Here is a 16,797-nt window from a genome sequence, read left to right as displayed (position 1 = left end):
AACCAAAAAGAACAAGGAAAATATTTTCTTTTTAATTCCTGAAAAGTACATTTTTAGAGCTGAACATCTTACAGATAGCTTTATCTACTTTTGCTTTTCAAGAAAATCAGTCAACTTCATATTTAAATTGCATGAGTGTCTTTCGATTATTTTGATACAGCTGATTATTTTCAGTAGTTATTATTAGGAGCTCTTTGAGTAAAGCTCTAGAGTAATGGGATATAGTAACTCAAACTGGACTAAACATGAAGAACATTTACACTCTATCATCTCACATAACAAGAAATCCAGAGGTATGGAGATCTTCTTATCTTCAGTTTGTTTTTGTCCTAACACGGGATCTCTTTTAGGACTAAAATCAACCAGTTGACCAAGACTGGCTCATAAGTATCTTCCTCAGTCAATCACCAGCAAGAGTAAAAGAATTTCCACAACTGGCTCATATTGATTTTTTAACATGGAATTGTCACTTTTACTTTTTGTAGAAAAGGACTGACCATTTGTTAATCACCACCATTTGAAAATGGATAGGCTCAGCTTTCAACCTTAGCACTTTGCCTCTGTTGAAAATTCTTCCCAACCCTCCCTGTTTGGATTACATATATAGGAAAGGTTTTTTTCTAATATTTCCATGCTCTTCACTTCTCAATCAGCTGTGAGTACTTTCTCCAGAGTATTTTGTAAAAATAATAAGATTTAATGATTAGTGAATAATATTGAGTCATGAAAGTAATCTATTATACCATATTAGATACATCAAGTAATTGAAATATGTGCTTTATTCCATGTATATATTTATATGTGCCACCTGTATTTTATTTTTCTGGCCTTGGTACTTCTTTTCTTTCCTTCATTTATTTATTCAAATAGAAATGTTTATTATGCAACAACTATGTGTATAGACACTATACTTTCAATAATGTGGGCAATTTAAAAAAATGCTTTCTTCAATAATAATAGTAATTAGGAAGAAATAAAAGCATATTAAGTTGAGATAAATCTGAGATTTCATTATTTATTTATAGAATAAGTAATACAGGCAACAAATTTTGTTGCAGTATATAGAAGGGAGAAGGAACTATGATCTAAAATAAATATGGAAGATATCATAAAAAGTGATATCTATAGCTTAGATAGGTTTTACATACTTGGAGAAAGAATACTTTATTACTACTTATCAAGATGTACTGTCAATTTTGTATTTACCTCTTCTATTAGACTCTGAGTTTCTTCATGCAAGAAATTATGTTTTCTTCATTTTTATATCCTCAGTTCCTAGTATGTATTTTTGCTCATACCCAGGTGTCGCTAGTGGTAAAGAACCAGCCTGCCAATGCAGGAGACATAACAGACATGGGTTTGATCCCTGGATGGGGAAGATCCTCTGGAGGAGGGCATGGCAACCCACTCCAGTGTTCCTGCCTGGAGAACCCCACAAATAGAGGAGACTGGCGGGCTAGAGTCCACAGGGTTGCAGAGAGTCCAACGCGAATGAAGCGTCTTAGCACACACGCACACACAAGTATACATGGGTGAATAAATGAGTGAATGAGTAAATAATTTCTAGTAGGATAGTAATGAATACAACTAAGAAACAGCAGGAATAATAACATGCTTAAGAAAAAGTGATAAAATCAACATCAACATGACTTCAATGGAGGAAATCAAAGAAGCAAATGGTAAATAAGATTTAAAAGACAAATTTAGGACAGATTGAACCAGCAACCCCTCTACTGGGCATATACCCTGAGAAAACTATACATTAAAAAGACATATACACCACAGTGTTTACTGTAGCGATATTTACAATAGCCGGGATATGGAAGCAACCCAGATACCCATTGACAGATAAATGGAAAAAGAAAATGGGGTGCATATATACAATGAGATATTATTCAGCCATAAACATGAATGAAATTGGGTCATTGGTAGTGATGTGGATAACCCTAGAGTCAGTCAAACAGAGTGAAGTACATCAGAAAGAGAAAAACATTGTATAGTAACACTAATATGAAATCTATAAAAATGTTACTAATAAACCTATTTGCAGGGGGGGGGGACAGAGACACAGACATAGAGGACAGACCCGTGGACACAGTAGGGGAAGGAGAGGGTGGGACATCAGAGCAGCACCCACGTGTACACTGCCGTGTGTAAAACAGACAGATACTGACGAGCTGTTACATAGGACAGGGAGTTCAGCTTGGTGCTCCTTGATGACCTACGGGGGGGGGGATGGAAACAGGGAGGAAGGGAGACTCAGCAGGGACAGGATATATGTATGTATAGCTGATTCATGTTACTGTGCAGCAGATACTAGCACAATATTGTAAGGCAGTTATTCTCCAGTTAAAAATTAATTAATTAATTAAAAAATTTATAACACACTAACAGAGGTTTTTGCTAGATCACTCTAGGAATTTTAAAATTTATTGTGTAAGTGTGGTACTCCCTGAAATGTCTGAGCTGAGAATAGCATGATGAAATCAATTTTATATCTTAATGTCCCTTCACATTCACATGGATCATTTCTATATAGACTGTCAAGTCTCTTTTGCATTCAATCTAATTTATATTACGTTCAGTGTTGATGAACTCCATAAGGGGAACAAAAAAACAATTGATGATAGGGATGAATAAACTTTGAAGCTTGGAAAGTCTTAACTATTAATTTTTATAGGTTAAATTTAATTAACTTATAAATTCACTTAATTATTAATTAAGTAACCTTGATCTTAAGTATACAGAAATTGGCAAAATTTGGGAAAAGGCTCAGGGTGCTTAAACCTTCCTCCTCTTGCCACATCTTAACTTAGTTCCTCTTTGTGGAATTACTATACGATGCTCTTCCCTGAAATGCAAATATGGAAATTCAGTGGTATATTTAAATGTAATTCAAAATACGATGGATAATCTAAATATACCAACTTTGCTGAAGGAAGAGAAAAGGTAGAAAGCACAGACTGTCTTTAATGAGACAAAAAGAACCATCAGTGACCAAATTTTTTGAACATCATTTCTTAAATAGGCACCTTATCTTTAGCAAACATATGTTAGCCAGGCATTCTAGCCAAGCAAAATAAAGTCTTGGAGTTGAGCAAAAACTGCCACCTTTTGCATACCATTAAATTGAATACATAACATTCACTTCACGAGTCCTAATAAAAAAGGAAAGGAAAATATCTACATACATTTGATCCAAACAAGGAAGCAAAATGTTGATATAGGGACATTCATTTCATAATCACCTATGTGTAACTAAAGAATTCCATTTTCACTCAATTAACTATAAAATAATTTGTCAGCTTTTATATAAATTTATAAAACTATATTATTAAAACAGATTATTTTTTGCTGTCAAATGAGTTAAAACCTGACAAAATCATATTGAATTAATATACCACTCACTCAGAATACACATTTTCATTGTTAACAACTCTATAATTAAATGTAAATGTGATGGCTCTGTATTTATATATGTCACTGGGAAATTTCAGGATGTATTATATACATTGGCTCATGAGTCCATAGCATATCCTTAAACTTTAGAAATATGTCAGGTAATGTATATGAAAATAAGCACATAAAACTGGAAAAAAGCATATACTTTTCCTAAATAGTTCATATAACAATAACTTGGGTCTTCAGATAATGAACACATTTAATTTCAGTTAAAAATATTTAGCTACATGGCATATATAAGGAAAAGAGATGCTGACCTGAATATGTAAAATTACACTGTTTCAGCTATATAATTTCATAAAGAGATCAGAAGAATCAGACATTATGTGGAATATTTGGATCCTATATGTAGGTTTAGTGAAAGATTTTTTTCTCTTAATTTTCAGAAATATCAACAATAAAAATAATATAGCAGAATAATGCATTTTATTAACACTTTAAAGAAATAAAACCAGTAAAGGGAAGCTAATTTTGCTCAGATTAATAAAAATGGATTCATAAAATGCACAATCATCTCTTTAACGCTGAAGTGCCTGCAAGAGATTCATCATGGGGTTCTACCATTTATGCACAAAGGACTTTTTTTTAACAAGCTGAAAAATATTGAAGAGTTTGGTTAAAAATGTGTTAGAGAACAGAAAAACTGCAAAGGGAATGCTGAGGTCACATTAAGATAGTATTTATGGGGAACAGCGACCACCTCTTAGGGTAGGCAACAGTGAAAAGAGATTGAAGTTAGCAGGAATTAGAAACTGGCGGAAGAAACCACTTGGAGCTGGGGTTCTGACTTCTTAGGAGGAGCGGTGACCTGGCAATCTGTTATTTTTGAGAAGACATGATGAAGTCGATTCTGAGAGTACTGGGGAGAAAAAAAGCAGGACCCTGGAACTGTCTCCAGCAAGAGCAAGAAAGTGGGAGAAGACATCTGTCTTTCCCTTCCCCTGTCTTCCTGTCTCCTTCTACTGTCCCTGTTGGCGGAGCCCAGTAGGGAACCTGCTGGTAAGGGACAAATGTGGCTGGCAGGATTCCAGGTCCTGCATCACAAAGAAGAGCAGAGAGCAGCAGGCTTGGAGCTGACAGGCCACAGCTTGGTACATGACAGTGAAAGTGTTAGCCCCTCAGTCATGTCCCACTGTATGTGACCCAGTGGGCTGTAGCCCGCCACGCGCTTCTGTCCATGGGATTCTCCAGGAAGAATACTGGAGTGGGTTGCTATTCCATTCTCCAAGTCATCTTCCCAACCCAAGGATCAAACCTGGGTCTCCCACACGGCAGGCAGATTCTTTACTGTCTGAGCCGCCAGGGAAAGCAGTGTACTTGAGTGGAAAAGGCATGGGTTTTAGAACCAGAATATCTTGGGACTTGATTTCACCTTTGAGACTTTCTAGCTATGGTACCTTTGCAAAGTCACTTAACCTCCCTTAGTCTCAGCAAACCACCAACAAAGTATGAACAGCAATGGTGATTTGAAGAGTAAATAAGAGAGAGCATGGGGCACATCTAGACTATGCCAAGAGGTAATAGATGATAAATTCTTATCAGCATGCTTCCATTCATCGTCATATGACTAGTTGATCATTAAAGCTAGTCACTTCAGAAGCAGAGTTAGAAAGTGGGGTCTGTAGTTTTGATGCCCTCATTTATGTGTTCTTAGGAACACAGAGACACACATCCTATATGAGGACAGTAAGGAGAGAAATAAGCTAATGCATGGAAATGAATTGCCCTGACAGCCACCTTTCTCCTGAAAAAAGGGAAGACTAGAGTTCAAAATCAGTGCTATCATTTCAGCAACAAGTGACTTTGGGAATACAAACTCATTCATAAAAGTAAAACTTTATATTCATAATATTGGAACTAATTTAACAGTAAAGTACTCGGTATATTTCAGAGCAACAAAATTAATGCTAGGAAGTAAAAGTAAATAAAGGCTTTCTCAAGTGTACCGGGATGTACCAAAAGTAAAATTAAATATTAAAATGAGGTTCTGAGATAGTAGGCAATTCGTCTTTTTATCCATATGTTCTACTTGCAAAGCCATATCTTATTGCCTGGGGAAGATGCATAGCTTTACGGGGCGGGGGGTGGGGGGAATGGCCAATTTCATTCTCATAGCTAACATTAGTACATCGTCTTTAAAATGCAAGTTACTCATTGTAATTACATGTCATGAGTAATATATTTAGCAGCAAACTAAGATTATGGCTAGGATAACTGTATTTCTTATTGGTAAAACCTCAGAAAGCTGTGTTTTACTTTTGCTCATGCAGCAAAGAAAGCTGTTTGTTTTACCTTTTTTTTTTTCTTAGTTAAACTGCTTAAGATTTAGGAAATATGTGGGGGTATGGTTGGCATAATTTCACCCATGTTTAAAAGTTCAATGCAATTCAACAAACGTGCTTTGATTGCCTAGTATCTGTGAGAGGTTTGGCATTACTAATCAGTGGACAAAACAAAGATGCACAGGCTCCAAAAGATCAGAATGGGAGACAGGCATGTGCATTATTAACATAAGAAATTTCACAGCCACTGCAGAAACAGATATAAACAAAAATAAGGGGCTACAGTAGAAGGGCTCTGAAATTTAAGAAATGTGTCTCAACGTTGGGGGCACTCTTAGTTTTCTTGTGTTTCCATTTTCTTTCTTTGTTTTTATTTCATTTCAGAAGTTCAACACTCATTAGTAGTTTTAACAGTCGCATTTCATTACTGTTCTATAGTAACTTGTATTTCAGATTGTCTCTTTACATTCCTACTGCTCTCAGGTAAACGAGTTATTTGTATTTTATTATGCCACCTGGGTTAAATCCTAAAACCTAATTTTGTCCTTGGATGAGCACAACTGAAATTGCTATGGGTTTCACTGAGTTGGTGCACTGAAGTAAATACATGTTTCACGTGTAACCACATCTAGGGGCAGAATTTTCTTTTACAAAAACAATACAAATATAAGCTTGGAAACATGTCTGACATTAAACAGGACGGTGGTTGCAAAATCAGATAACATGTGAAATTACCTTGAAAAGAATAAAAAGCAGCATGAATGTAATATTATTGTCACTGAAGGGAAATAAGAGGTTGTGAACAAGTGTTTCTATAGCCCATCCTCATTTATAGATGGATTATTTATCATTGTTCAAACAAAACTCAGAGAAAGTGAAATTGTTAGTCAGTCCTGTCCAACTCTTTGCAATTCCATGGACTGTAGTCCACCAGGCTTCTCTGTCCATGGGATTTCCCAGGCAAGAATACTAGAGTAGGTTGCCATTTCCTTCTCCAGGGGATCTTCCTGACCCAGAGATCTAATCCAGGTCTCCTGCACTGCAGGCATATTCTTTACCATCTGAACCACCAGGGAAGCCCAAACCTCCAAGAGAAGTCCTTAAATTATAGAAGATAAAAATCACATGTTACCAAATATTACTTGTTTAATTGTTCTAATTTACATTCTGCTTTTAATGCATATAATCTAACTTCCTACCCAACTTTTAGAATGAATAAAAGTTTTTTATCCTTCAATGTGATGTGATACTGTGTGTGTGTGTGTGTGTGTATGTTAGCCTAGGTCAGGATCTGACTGGATTTGGGTGATGTGAGGCCCTGCTTATTCACAAAGTAAACATTCACTTGGTGATACCAGTTAGATCTGTTAACTAGCCTTAAATAGGTTCACACTGCTAATTAAAAGCAGGCCATATTGGATACTTTCTGATTCTGAAAACTCATGCTCCTGAACACTAACTATGCTATATCAACTTCAATATGTGCAGCTATGAAATGAAACCACAATTAAAAACAAAAAGAAAAAAAGAGCTCATGACAAATTCATTCAGCTTCTCAGACAATTCCATTTTTAATCCATACTTTCATTCCATGGACCGTTTTTGCATGAGATACCAAGGAAACATTTCATGCAAAGATGGTCACAATAAAGGACAGAAATGGTATGGACCTAACAGAAACAGAAGATATTAAGAAGAGGTGGCAAGAATACACAGAAGAACTATACAAAAAAGATCTCAATGACCCAGATAATCATGATGGTATGATCACTCACCTAGAGCCAGACATCCTAGAATTCAAAGTCAAGTGGGCCTTAGGAAACATCACTACGAACAAATCTAGTGGAGGTGATGGAATTTCACTTGAGCTATTCCAAATCCTAAAAAATGATGCTGTAAAAGTCCTGCACTCAATATGCCAGCAAATTTGGAAAACTCAGCAGTGGCCTGAGGACTGGAAAAGTCAGTTTTAATTCCAATCCCAAAGAAAGGCAATGCCAAAGAATGTTCAAACTACCGCACAATTGCACTCATCTCACATGCTAGTTAAGTAATACTCAAAATTCTCCAAGCCAGGCTTCAATAGTATGTGACTATGAACTTTCAGATGTTCAAGCTGAATTTTAAAATGGTAGAGGAACCAGAGATCAAATTACCAACATCCACTGAATCATTGAAAGAGTAAGAGAGTTCCAAAAAAAACATCTATTTCTGCTTTATTGATTAAGCCAAAGCCTTTGACTGTGTGGATCACAATAAACTGGGGAAAATTCCTAAAGAGATGGGAATACCAGAGCACAAGACCTGCCTCCTGAGAAACCTGTATGCAGGTCAGGAAGCAACAGTTAGAACTGGACATGGAACAACAGACTGGCTCCAAACTGGAAAAGGAGTATGTCAAGGCTGTATATTGTCACCCTGCTTATTTAACTTATATGCAGAGTACATCATGCGGAATGCTGGGCTGGATGAAGCACAAGCTGGAATCAAGATTGCCAGAAGAAATATCAATAACTTCAGATGCTGCTGCTGCTGCTGCTAAGTCGCTTCAGTCGTGTCTGACTCTGTGCGACCCCATAGACGGCAGCCCACCAGGCTCCCCCATCCCAGGGATTCTCTAGGCAAGAACACTGGAGTGGGTTGCCATTCCCTTCTCCAATGGCAGAAAGTGAAGAAGAACTAAAGAGTCTCTTGAGCAAAGTGAAGAGGAGAGTGAAAAAGTTGGCTTAAATCTCAACATTCAGAAAATTAAGATCATAGCATCTGGTCCCATCACTTCATGGCAAATAAATGGGGAAACAGTGGAAACAGTGATAGACTTTATTTTGGGGGGCTCCAAAATCACTGCAGATGGTTATCTCAGCCATGAAATTAAAAGACACTTACTCCTTGGAAGAAAAGGTATGACCAACCTAGACAGCATATTAAAAAGCACAGACATTGCTTTGCCAACAAAATTCCATCTAGTCAAAGCTATGATTTTTCCAGTAGTCATGTATGGATGTTGAGAGCGGGACCATAAAGAAACCCAAGCACCAAAGAATTGATGCTTTTCAACTGTGGTGTTGAAGACGACTCTTGAGAGTCCCTTTGACTGCAAGGAGATCCAACCAGTCCATCCTCAAGGAAGTCAGTCCTGAATATTCATTGGAAGAGCTGATGCTGAAACTCCAATACTTTGGCGACCTGATGAGAAGAATTGACTCACTGGAAAAGACCCTGATGCTAGGAAAGATTGAAGGTGGGAGGAGAAGGAGGCGACAGAGGATGAGATGGTTGGATGGCATCACTGACTCGGACATGAGGTTGAGTAAACTCCAGTAGTTGGTGGTGGACAGGGAGGCCTGGTGTGCTGCGGTCCATGGTGCTGCAAAGAGTCGGACACAACTGAGCGATTGAACTGAACTGATAGACCAGATGTTGTCCCTGGAGAGCAGAGTAATATATACACTATGCTGGAAAAGACAGGCATGTCTGTAGTTATTGTGGAGTGGTATTACACATGTATTACAGAAATACGAACAAATTCTTACACAAAGTACAGAGCATCTGACAGTGGAGGTTCAGGGGAGCACTGAGGAGAAAGGTCTTGTGAAACAGGACACATAACCTCAGGAGACAAACAGGAGTTCATTCCAGACAGAGTAGACAGTATTTGTAAGAAGAGTAGGAGAGGAGAGTGGTGTTTTTGGTACAGCAGGACCACCGAAAATACGGAAGGGATTATGAACATTAGTGTGAAATGATGGGAGTTTAAACTTCATCCAAAATTAATTATTTGAAAGCACATATGCAATTATCACTGTTCTTCTTTACAATATAATGAGTGAAGTGTTTCAGTGCTCCAATAGTCGGCCTTCAGAGGAATATCTAATGCCCAGAAATTGACAAAATCTTCAAACTTTGCAAGTACAGAAGATACTATGGGTGAGGTGTCCAACACACCTTGCCCACCAAGATGGGTTGCTCAATAAGAACAAAGGTTATTGTCTTTAAGCCTAGGTGATGGCTGAGACAGTGGATTTATGTGGTTCAAGGGTATCCTACCAAACAGGAACCCTAAACCACCGAGAATCATCTACAAGGTTAACCCGCGTGATTCAGGTCATGGGGTGTGTGTGGGGGGGGGGGGTTAGAAGTATACCATTTTACATAAGGGACACATTTCCGTCCTAAAACATTGCTCCGTTTCAGTACATTGGATAAGACAGGCTTGCTGTGCATGGGGGCACCAGTGAGCAGATACCCCAGTCTTAGAGATAAGGGAAGCTGCCCTCTGAGGGGTAACACATGCGGCATGGAAGGTTGCTTTCTGTACTTTCAGGTAAAAACAGTTACTAGGTAGTTCCCTTACCTGTGGCATAAATACAGGAAAAGTCTATCTGTAAAAGGGAAATGGCAAGAGGAAAGTCAGAGGGAGCCCTGAGCGGAGTATGTTCCAGCGCCGGAGGTGGGAACGTTGGCCGGACCTAGAGGTCCAGCATCTGACGCTCAGTGAGTGCAGGGACATTTCGTCTGGAGGAAGGAGTAAGCTGCCTTGACTTCAAATTTCAGCCTAGCCACACACTGTGACCTCTGGCCGGCTTCCTGGATCTAAGATGTTTTTAAAATGAGCAGAATCATTTTGAGGATATGCAAAAATATAAGTACCTTATCAGACTTTACCTTGGCATGGATGAAAATGATTCCCCAATATTATTCATACCATTGAATATTAATTTAGCTTCTCAAGTAGATCAATAAAAAAGGCGATGCCTTTGAATTGGGTCAACAATGAAAAGAAGAAACATTACAAAGTATGAAGTAATGAACTGGTCTTTCAGTTTCATGCATCAGTCTCACTGAATTCACCTGGTCAGAGAATGACATCAGGGATGTGCTTACCTCTAAATAAACAATAAAGTCCAGTTTCAGGGTCTGTGGGTGTGAAGACTTTTAAAGCACAAAGTATTCATCAAGACAATTCCTTTTTAGCCACCCAGATGACCTGGCTGAATAAATTTACTGTCCAGTTTCATAAAATTTACAGAACAATGAGGTCTAAATAATAACAAAATAGGGAAGCTACTGATTTATCTGGAAAATTACACAGAAGAAATAAATGTACAATAAGTAATTGGATTTTGGATTTAAAATGTTTTCTCTAATTTTCACTGCTCAGCATTCCAAATTTTAAAAATAACTTACAAGATATAAGACATGAATAACAGTTGCATATCAGGCCACATTCATTGGATCTACTATGTGACTTAAAAGAAAAAATCAAAAAGATACTTAAAACTTGTTGTTCAGTCACTAAGTTGTGTCCAGTTCTTTACGACCCCATAACTGCAGCATGCCTGACTTCCCTGTCCTTCACTATCTCTCTGAGTTTACTCAAACGCATGTCCATTGAGTCGATGATGCCATCCTACCATCTCATCCTCTGTCACCCACTTCTCCTATTGCCCTCCGTCTTTCCCAGCATCAGGGTCTTTTCCAGTGAATCTGTTCTTTGCATCAGGTAGCCAAATATTGGAGCTTCAGCTTCAGCATCAGTCCTCACAAACTTAAAACATGTAAGTTAGCTAACTAAATGATTGTTATTAAATTGTAAGGGAAAGCCTTTCCTGGTGGCTCAGACAGTAGAGAATCCTCCTGCTAATGCAGGAGACTTAGGAGACTCAGATTCAGCCCTTGGGTTGGAAAGATGCCCTAGAGAAGGCAATGGCTACCCACTCCAGTATTCTCGCCTGGAGAATTCCGTGGACAGAGGAGCCTGGAGGGCTACAGTCCATGGGGTTGCAAAGAGTCGGATGCAGCTAAGCACACACACAGAATTTAACTTGCTTAATGGCTTAAAAATCTATTTTTAAATTGTGAAGGAAAAATGAATCTCCTGCTTTGATAAACTTCAGGTAGCTTTCTGAACACAAGGACTATCTTATTTTCTAACAATAATAATTCTTAATTTAAATGTGAATTCACAATTGGCACTTCAATGATAATAAAATTGTATTTATGAAGCACTTTGTATTTCTTTATGGGGGAATCATTTAAAATATATCTGACACTTAACAGTACCTTAGACCTTGATTTTATTAATGTTTAATTAAACAAGTTGTCCATGAAAAATAATTCAAGCAATACAAAAATGGAAAAGGCAAAAATGAGCATAGCCCTCCACTCCAACTTTCCTCTTCAGAGATCACCATCCATGGTTTGGTGTGCCTCCTTTCACATGTTCTATAAATCTGTACGTATACGCATCAGCAAACACTAATGATCACAAAGTATTTGCTCCTTATTTAAAGAAAAGGGAATTTTATAGAGCTGTTTTTATTTTCTTTCCTGTATATTAAGACACTGATTTAAAATGTGGATTAGCATGAAACAAATCTCTATTGGGATGCCTTAGTTATTCTTTATAATACGGTCAGTTTAAGTTAGATTTTAAAACCCTACTATTTAAAAATTTGAAAAGACATTCGCTGATCTAATAGACTTTAATGATATACTACTTCAATTCTAACTGTTAGCTGTGTGATGGAACCACCTCTCTGTCTTATCAACAATGGAGAAGGCCTTTACTTAACAATAGAATAAAGAGCACTCTTTCTTCTTATGTTCTATAGGTGGTTTAAAAAAACAAAACAAAACAGTGAACTGCCCTTTGTTTTTGAAAGGTGACTAGATGATCACTCTAATCTTACATGATTCTGCATATTTTTTCACAGTGGGGAAAAGAAATATTTAGACTGAAAATTTCAAGTTGAGAATTCCCTCTGCACAGAAATCACATTGGAGTTGGTTTCAAGACTGGCACATGAAATGTGCTGGGAAATTCCAAACTAACCTAGTAGCTTAATATTTTGTTTTAGAGATGGGATTTTAACACTTCTATCTAGTGAGCTTCTATGAGCCAGCATCCTATAATTTGAAAATCAAAGGGAAATAGCATCTACCTATTCCAGCAGAAATGGCAATCCACTCCAATATTCTTGCCTGGAAAATTCCATGGACAGAGGAGCCTGGCAGGTCACAAAGACACAACTGAGCAACTGAACACACACACACACACACACACACACACACACACACACACACACGTCATGAACATCTATTAAGAGAGTGATGGGTGGGGTTATAAGGGATGTACACACCTGATGGTAAGGGAGCCAATATTTAGGCTTTGTAGTCTGTTGGGTCCTGAAGGTGGGCTGCCCCAAAATATGCCCCAAATGGCACATTGATTATTTCAAATTAAACTTCCCTAAGAAATGGCTGATACAAGAGGAACACTTTGATGCTCCTCTCTGTCTACCTGAAACCAAGAAATAAATACCGCCTGTGAAAGGTTCCCTCCCTTTACCAGGAGGCAGAAAGACATCCCTATCAGCAGAGACAGGGAATTCAGGGCCAAGAAGCCCATATAAACAAATCTTGTTACTTCTTTACTAATTTACTACCTGAGCCCAAACTGAGCTTAAATTCCTTACTAATTAAACAGCCCAACCTAAGTTAGCTGCCCTGTCAATTCTTCTCAAATTTATTGTTTCCTTGTCTCAAAAGTTTAAAAGCTGCCTGCTTTGGTCACCCCTTTTAGGTCCTATTTCTATGAGACCTCTGATTAAAAGCTATTTCTTCTTCTCTTAATCTAGCATGTCAATGTTATTATTAGTCCAACCACAAAAACTCAAGAGAGGTAGAAAGGGAAATCTCTTTGTTCCCAACAAGCCTATTCCTTATATCCAGAGTGAAAATACAAACTCCATATTAACCACTGAAAGGCACTGACCTGCTCTCTCAAATGTTATCAGCCAAGGTCAGTCCTCTTGATACGCAGACCTAGAATTTGCATTATGAAGGTCTCATGGAGGAGTCAAATATTTAGATAATCTTATTGATGAATGTTTTTTTTTTTTTTTTAATTCCAGTGCTCAAACTGATCCTAATTGGAGCCGCTTGCCATCTTTTGAATATTACATGTAAGTCTGAACACACAATGACCAAGTTCCTTCTGAGGATGATGGTGGGTCCCAATAGATTTCATTTGAGATAAGAATTGATCACTGGAATAATAAGGAATTCCAATAGAGACTACGTGATACTTCATGATAATTTGTAAACAGACCTTAGAGTAATTTCTTTTTATGGTGAGGACTTCCTTTCTGAAGGTAATCTCAGTTAAAATATTGGTTCCTGCTAAATTTTTACACTGCACTTCTTGACTTAGAAAAGCACTACTCAATTTATTTTTATTTGTAAATTATATAATACTATCAGTTCAGTTCAGTTGCTCAGTCGTGTCCAACTCTATGTGACCCCATGGACTGCAGCATGCCAGACTTCCCAGTTCATCACCAATTCTTGGACCATACATATTCATATACAGACAAAACTAGAAATTTTATACAAATAAAATATTTAATATTTTATTACCATTTCTTCAATTGATTATATTGCCTCTGTCCCAGATATACACATACTACTTAGGAAAATAAGGGGTAAAAAATATTTGGCTGATAATAACACCTGATCAAGTATTTAATTATGAAATTTTGCCAATTTCATAGTTGAATTAAGAGAGAAACTCTATGGTTGGTTCCACAGTGTAGTGCTGTGCCTATTTCCATAGTTCTGGAGAATGGTGGGTGGCTATTAACAATCATGAGAGTCTGAATCCACTTGTAAATAATATACAACAAAATCATCATGATAATTATTAAAATCACTTGAAGTTCAAGAGCTAACACAGCTATCTCCGGAAATTAAGTCCTTTTCACTCAACAGAGGTCACATCAAATAAACTGAATTTAGTCCTAATTCTTGACACTTGCATATTCTCACTGATTTAAATGAAAGTGAAAGTGACGTCGCTCAGTCGTGTCCGACTCTTTGCGACCCCGTGGACTATAGCCTACCACGCTCCTCCGTCCATGGGATTTTCCAGGCAAGAGTACTAGAGTGGGTTGCCATTTCCTTCTCCAGAGGATCTTCCTGACCCAGGGATTGAACCCGGGTCTCCCGCATTGTAGGCAGACGCTTTGCCATCTGAGCTACCAGGGAGTTGCTCAAATGAAAATGTGGGCAACATGTCCCAGGATGAGACTTTCCCCACTACAAGATATCTAATCACTCAGCACCTCACACTGCTCTACACTGTGGCCATCTCCCACTGCTCCTTACTCTTCAGGTCCGTGCTTTTTGACAAGTATAACGGGATACAGCTGTGCATTTTTTTTTAATCTCACATTTATACGGCGATGACCTTTAGATACTAAATGTTAAGTTCCAAGTTGGGAACAATAAGGCTTAATTCAATAATACAGAAGTAGAGTAATTCATGCTGTGAAATCTAAAATATTATGACACAATTGAGATGATGGTTTTGATTTCTAAGAAAAATAAGTATTACAAAGAAAATGTTACTCTCAGCTATATAAATAATTTATTTCTGTTTTAATTTGACTGCTTTGATCATAAGATTTCATCAGTCTCTGTTTCACTTTAAATGCTCAGATTAAAGCTTCTCATTGCCATTCGTTTGTTCAATCATTTATTTTCTTCGGGGGCTCAAGAACTCCTGATGATTTTGTTTTCTCTATGATAGTGGATTCTTTTTTACTTACATGCTGGAAGTCAAAAGATTAATCCTTTGGAATCTCAATGAATCATCTAATTAGTAACTTACTAAAAATGAAATAAGTTAATTATGTGTAATTTCTTCATAAAGATCAAATGACAGGCAAATCACTTTCCTAAGGCTATTCCCTTTATTCATAGCATAAATGAGGAAAACAGAAATCAAATAAAGTTTTTACTAATGCTGATAGCACCACAGTATAATAATAGATTTCTAGGTTATTCTATTAGAAGCATCAGCTCAGCTTAAGTCCTTCCTTGTATATTAGTTTTTAAGAAAGTATCCTTCCCCAGAACAAGAATATACTCATTAGTCAGTTCACTAAGATATACAGTAACTCTCAAGCTAATTAAAATCAACTAATATAAACCAAGTACCTACTAAGGACAAGGCAGTATGACTTTCTGCTCCACCACTTACTAGTTCTCTAACCCATAGAAAGTCACTTAAAGTCTCTAACCTTCAATTTCCTCAAATGTAGAATAGGCTTAATTACATGTGTACCTCCCAGGATGATTGTGATGATAAAGTGAGATAAAATGTGTGCTAGGTATAACAAGCACTGAAGAAACATTGCTATTGTTTATTTGCTAAGTCTTGTCCAGCTCTTTGTGACCCCGTGGACTGTAGCCCACCAGGCTCCTCTCTGTCCACGGGATTCATCAGGTAAGAACACTGGAGTGGGTAGCCATTTTCTTCTCCAGGGATCTTTCCAGTCCAGGGATAGAACCTGCGTTTCCTGCATTGGCAGGCAGACTATCACTGAGCTATCAGGGCAGCTACAAACACCCCTGCGGAGCCAAACATTTCATTCAGTTTCATTTCAGATTTGCTGAGTGATCACAGTGAAGGGATAACATCCTAGGGGGTGTTCTCACTGATCTCTTCCATTGCCCACCTCTGCTGTTCTTTTCCTCCAGGATTACCTTCTGCATCTCCAAACTGAGCAGACCGATTCACTCCCAGTCTTGCTCCAAAGGGATATAACAAAATCCATCAAGATTTTTCAGGAAAAGCAAAGGCCAAACATGTAACAGCTTCCATCTTCTACAGAACATATTTATGGTTACAAATAACATTTTATCTTCTTGCTAGTTTATTGTTTTTATTATTAGAGATGGTAGTAAGAGCCAGAACATAGTTCACCAACAAACAAGTGGCAAGTGAAGAAGGTCAGGCAACAGATATTGAATACTTTTTCAAAAAGTTTCACCCAGTAACTGATGAAAGAGACAGGCCATTATTGTGAAGGCAGGCCAAGGTCAATAGATGTTTTGCAGTTTACTTGGGTTTGTTTATTTGTGGAATCAGGGAAACCGGAGCATATTAAAAGATGGAAAGGAAGAAAGAGGCAGATGGATTAATTGTAAGTCCATTAGATGTCCCAGAAGAGAGATGAGGGAGTCTGGCTTAAGTATCCACATTAGC

At 37.7% G+C, this 16,797-nt stretch overlaps 1 protein-coding gene across 1 annotated transcript in view; it reads right to left on the bottom strand.

Annotated features, from left to right (window-relative positions):
- CNTNAP2 (contactin associated protein 2) overlaps positions 1-16,797 on the bottom strand; it is a 2,213,955-nt gene that overhangs the window by 1,006,735 nt on the left and 1,190,423 nt on the right. The window lies entirely within an intron of this gene.

The sequence above is a fragment of the Dama dama genome, chromosome 18 (genome assembly GCF_033118175.1).
Source record: "Dama dama isolate Ldn47 chromosome 18, ASM3311817v1, whole genome shotgun sequence".
In the NCBI taxonomy this organism is placed as follows: Eukaryota; Metazoa; Chordata; class Mammalia; order Artiodactyla; family Cervidae; genus Dama; species Dama dama.
This window is presented reverse-complemented; position numbering and strand designations above follow the sequence as displayed.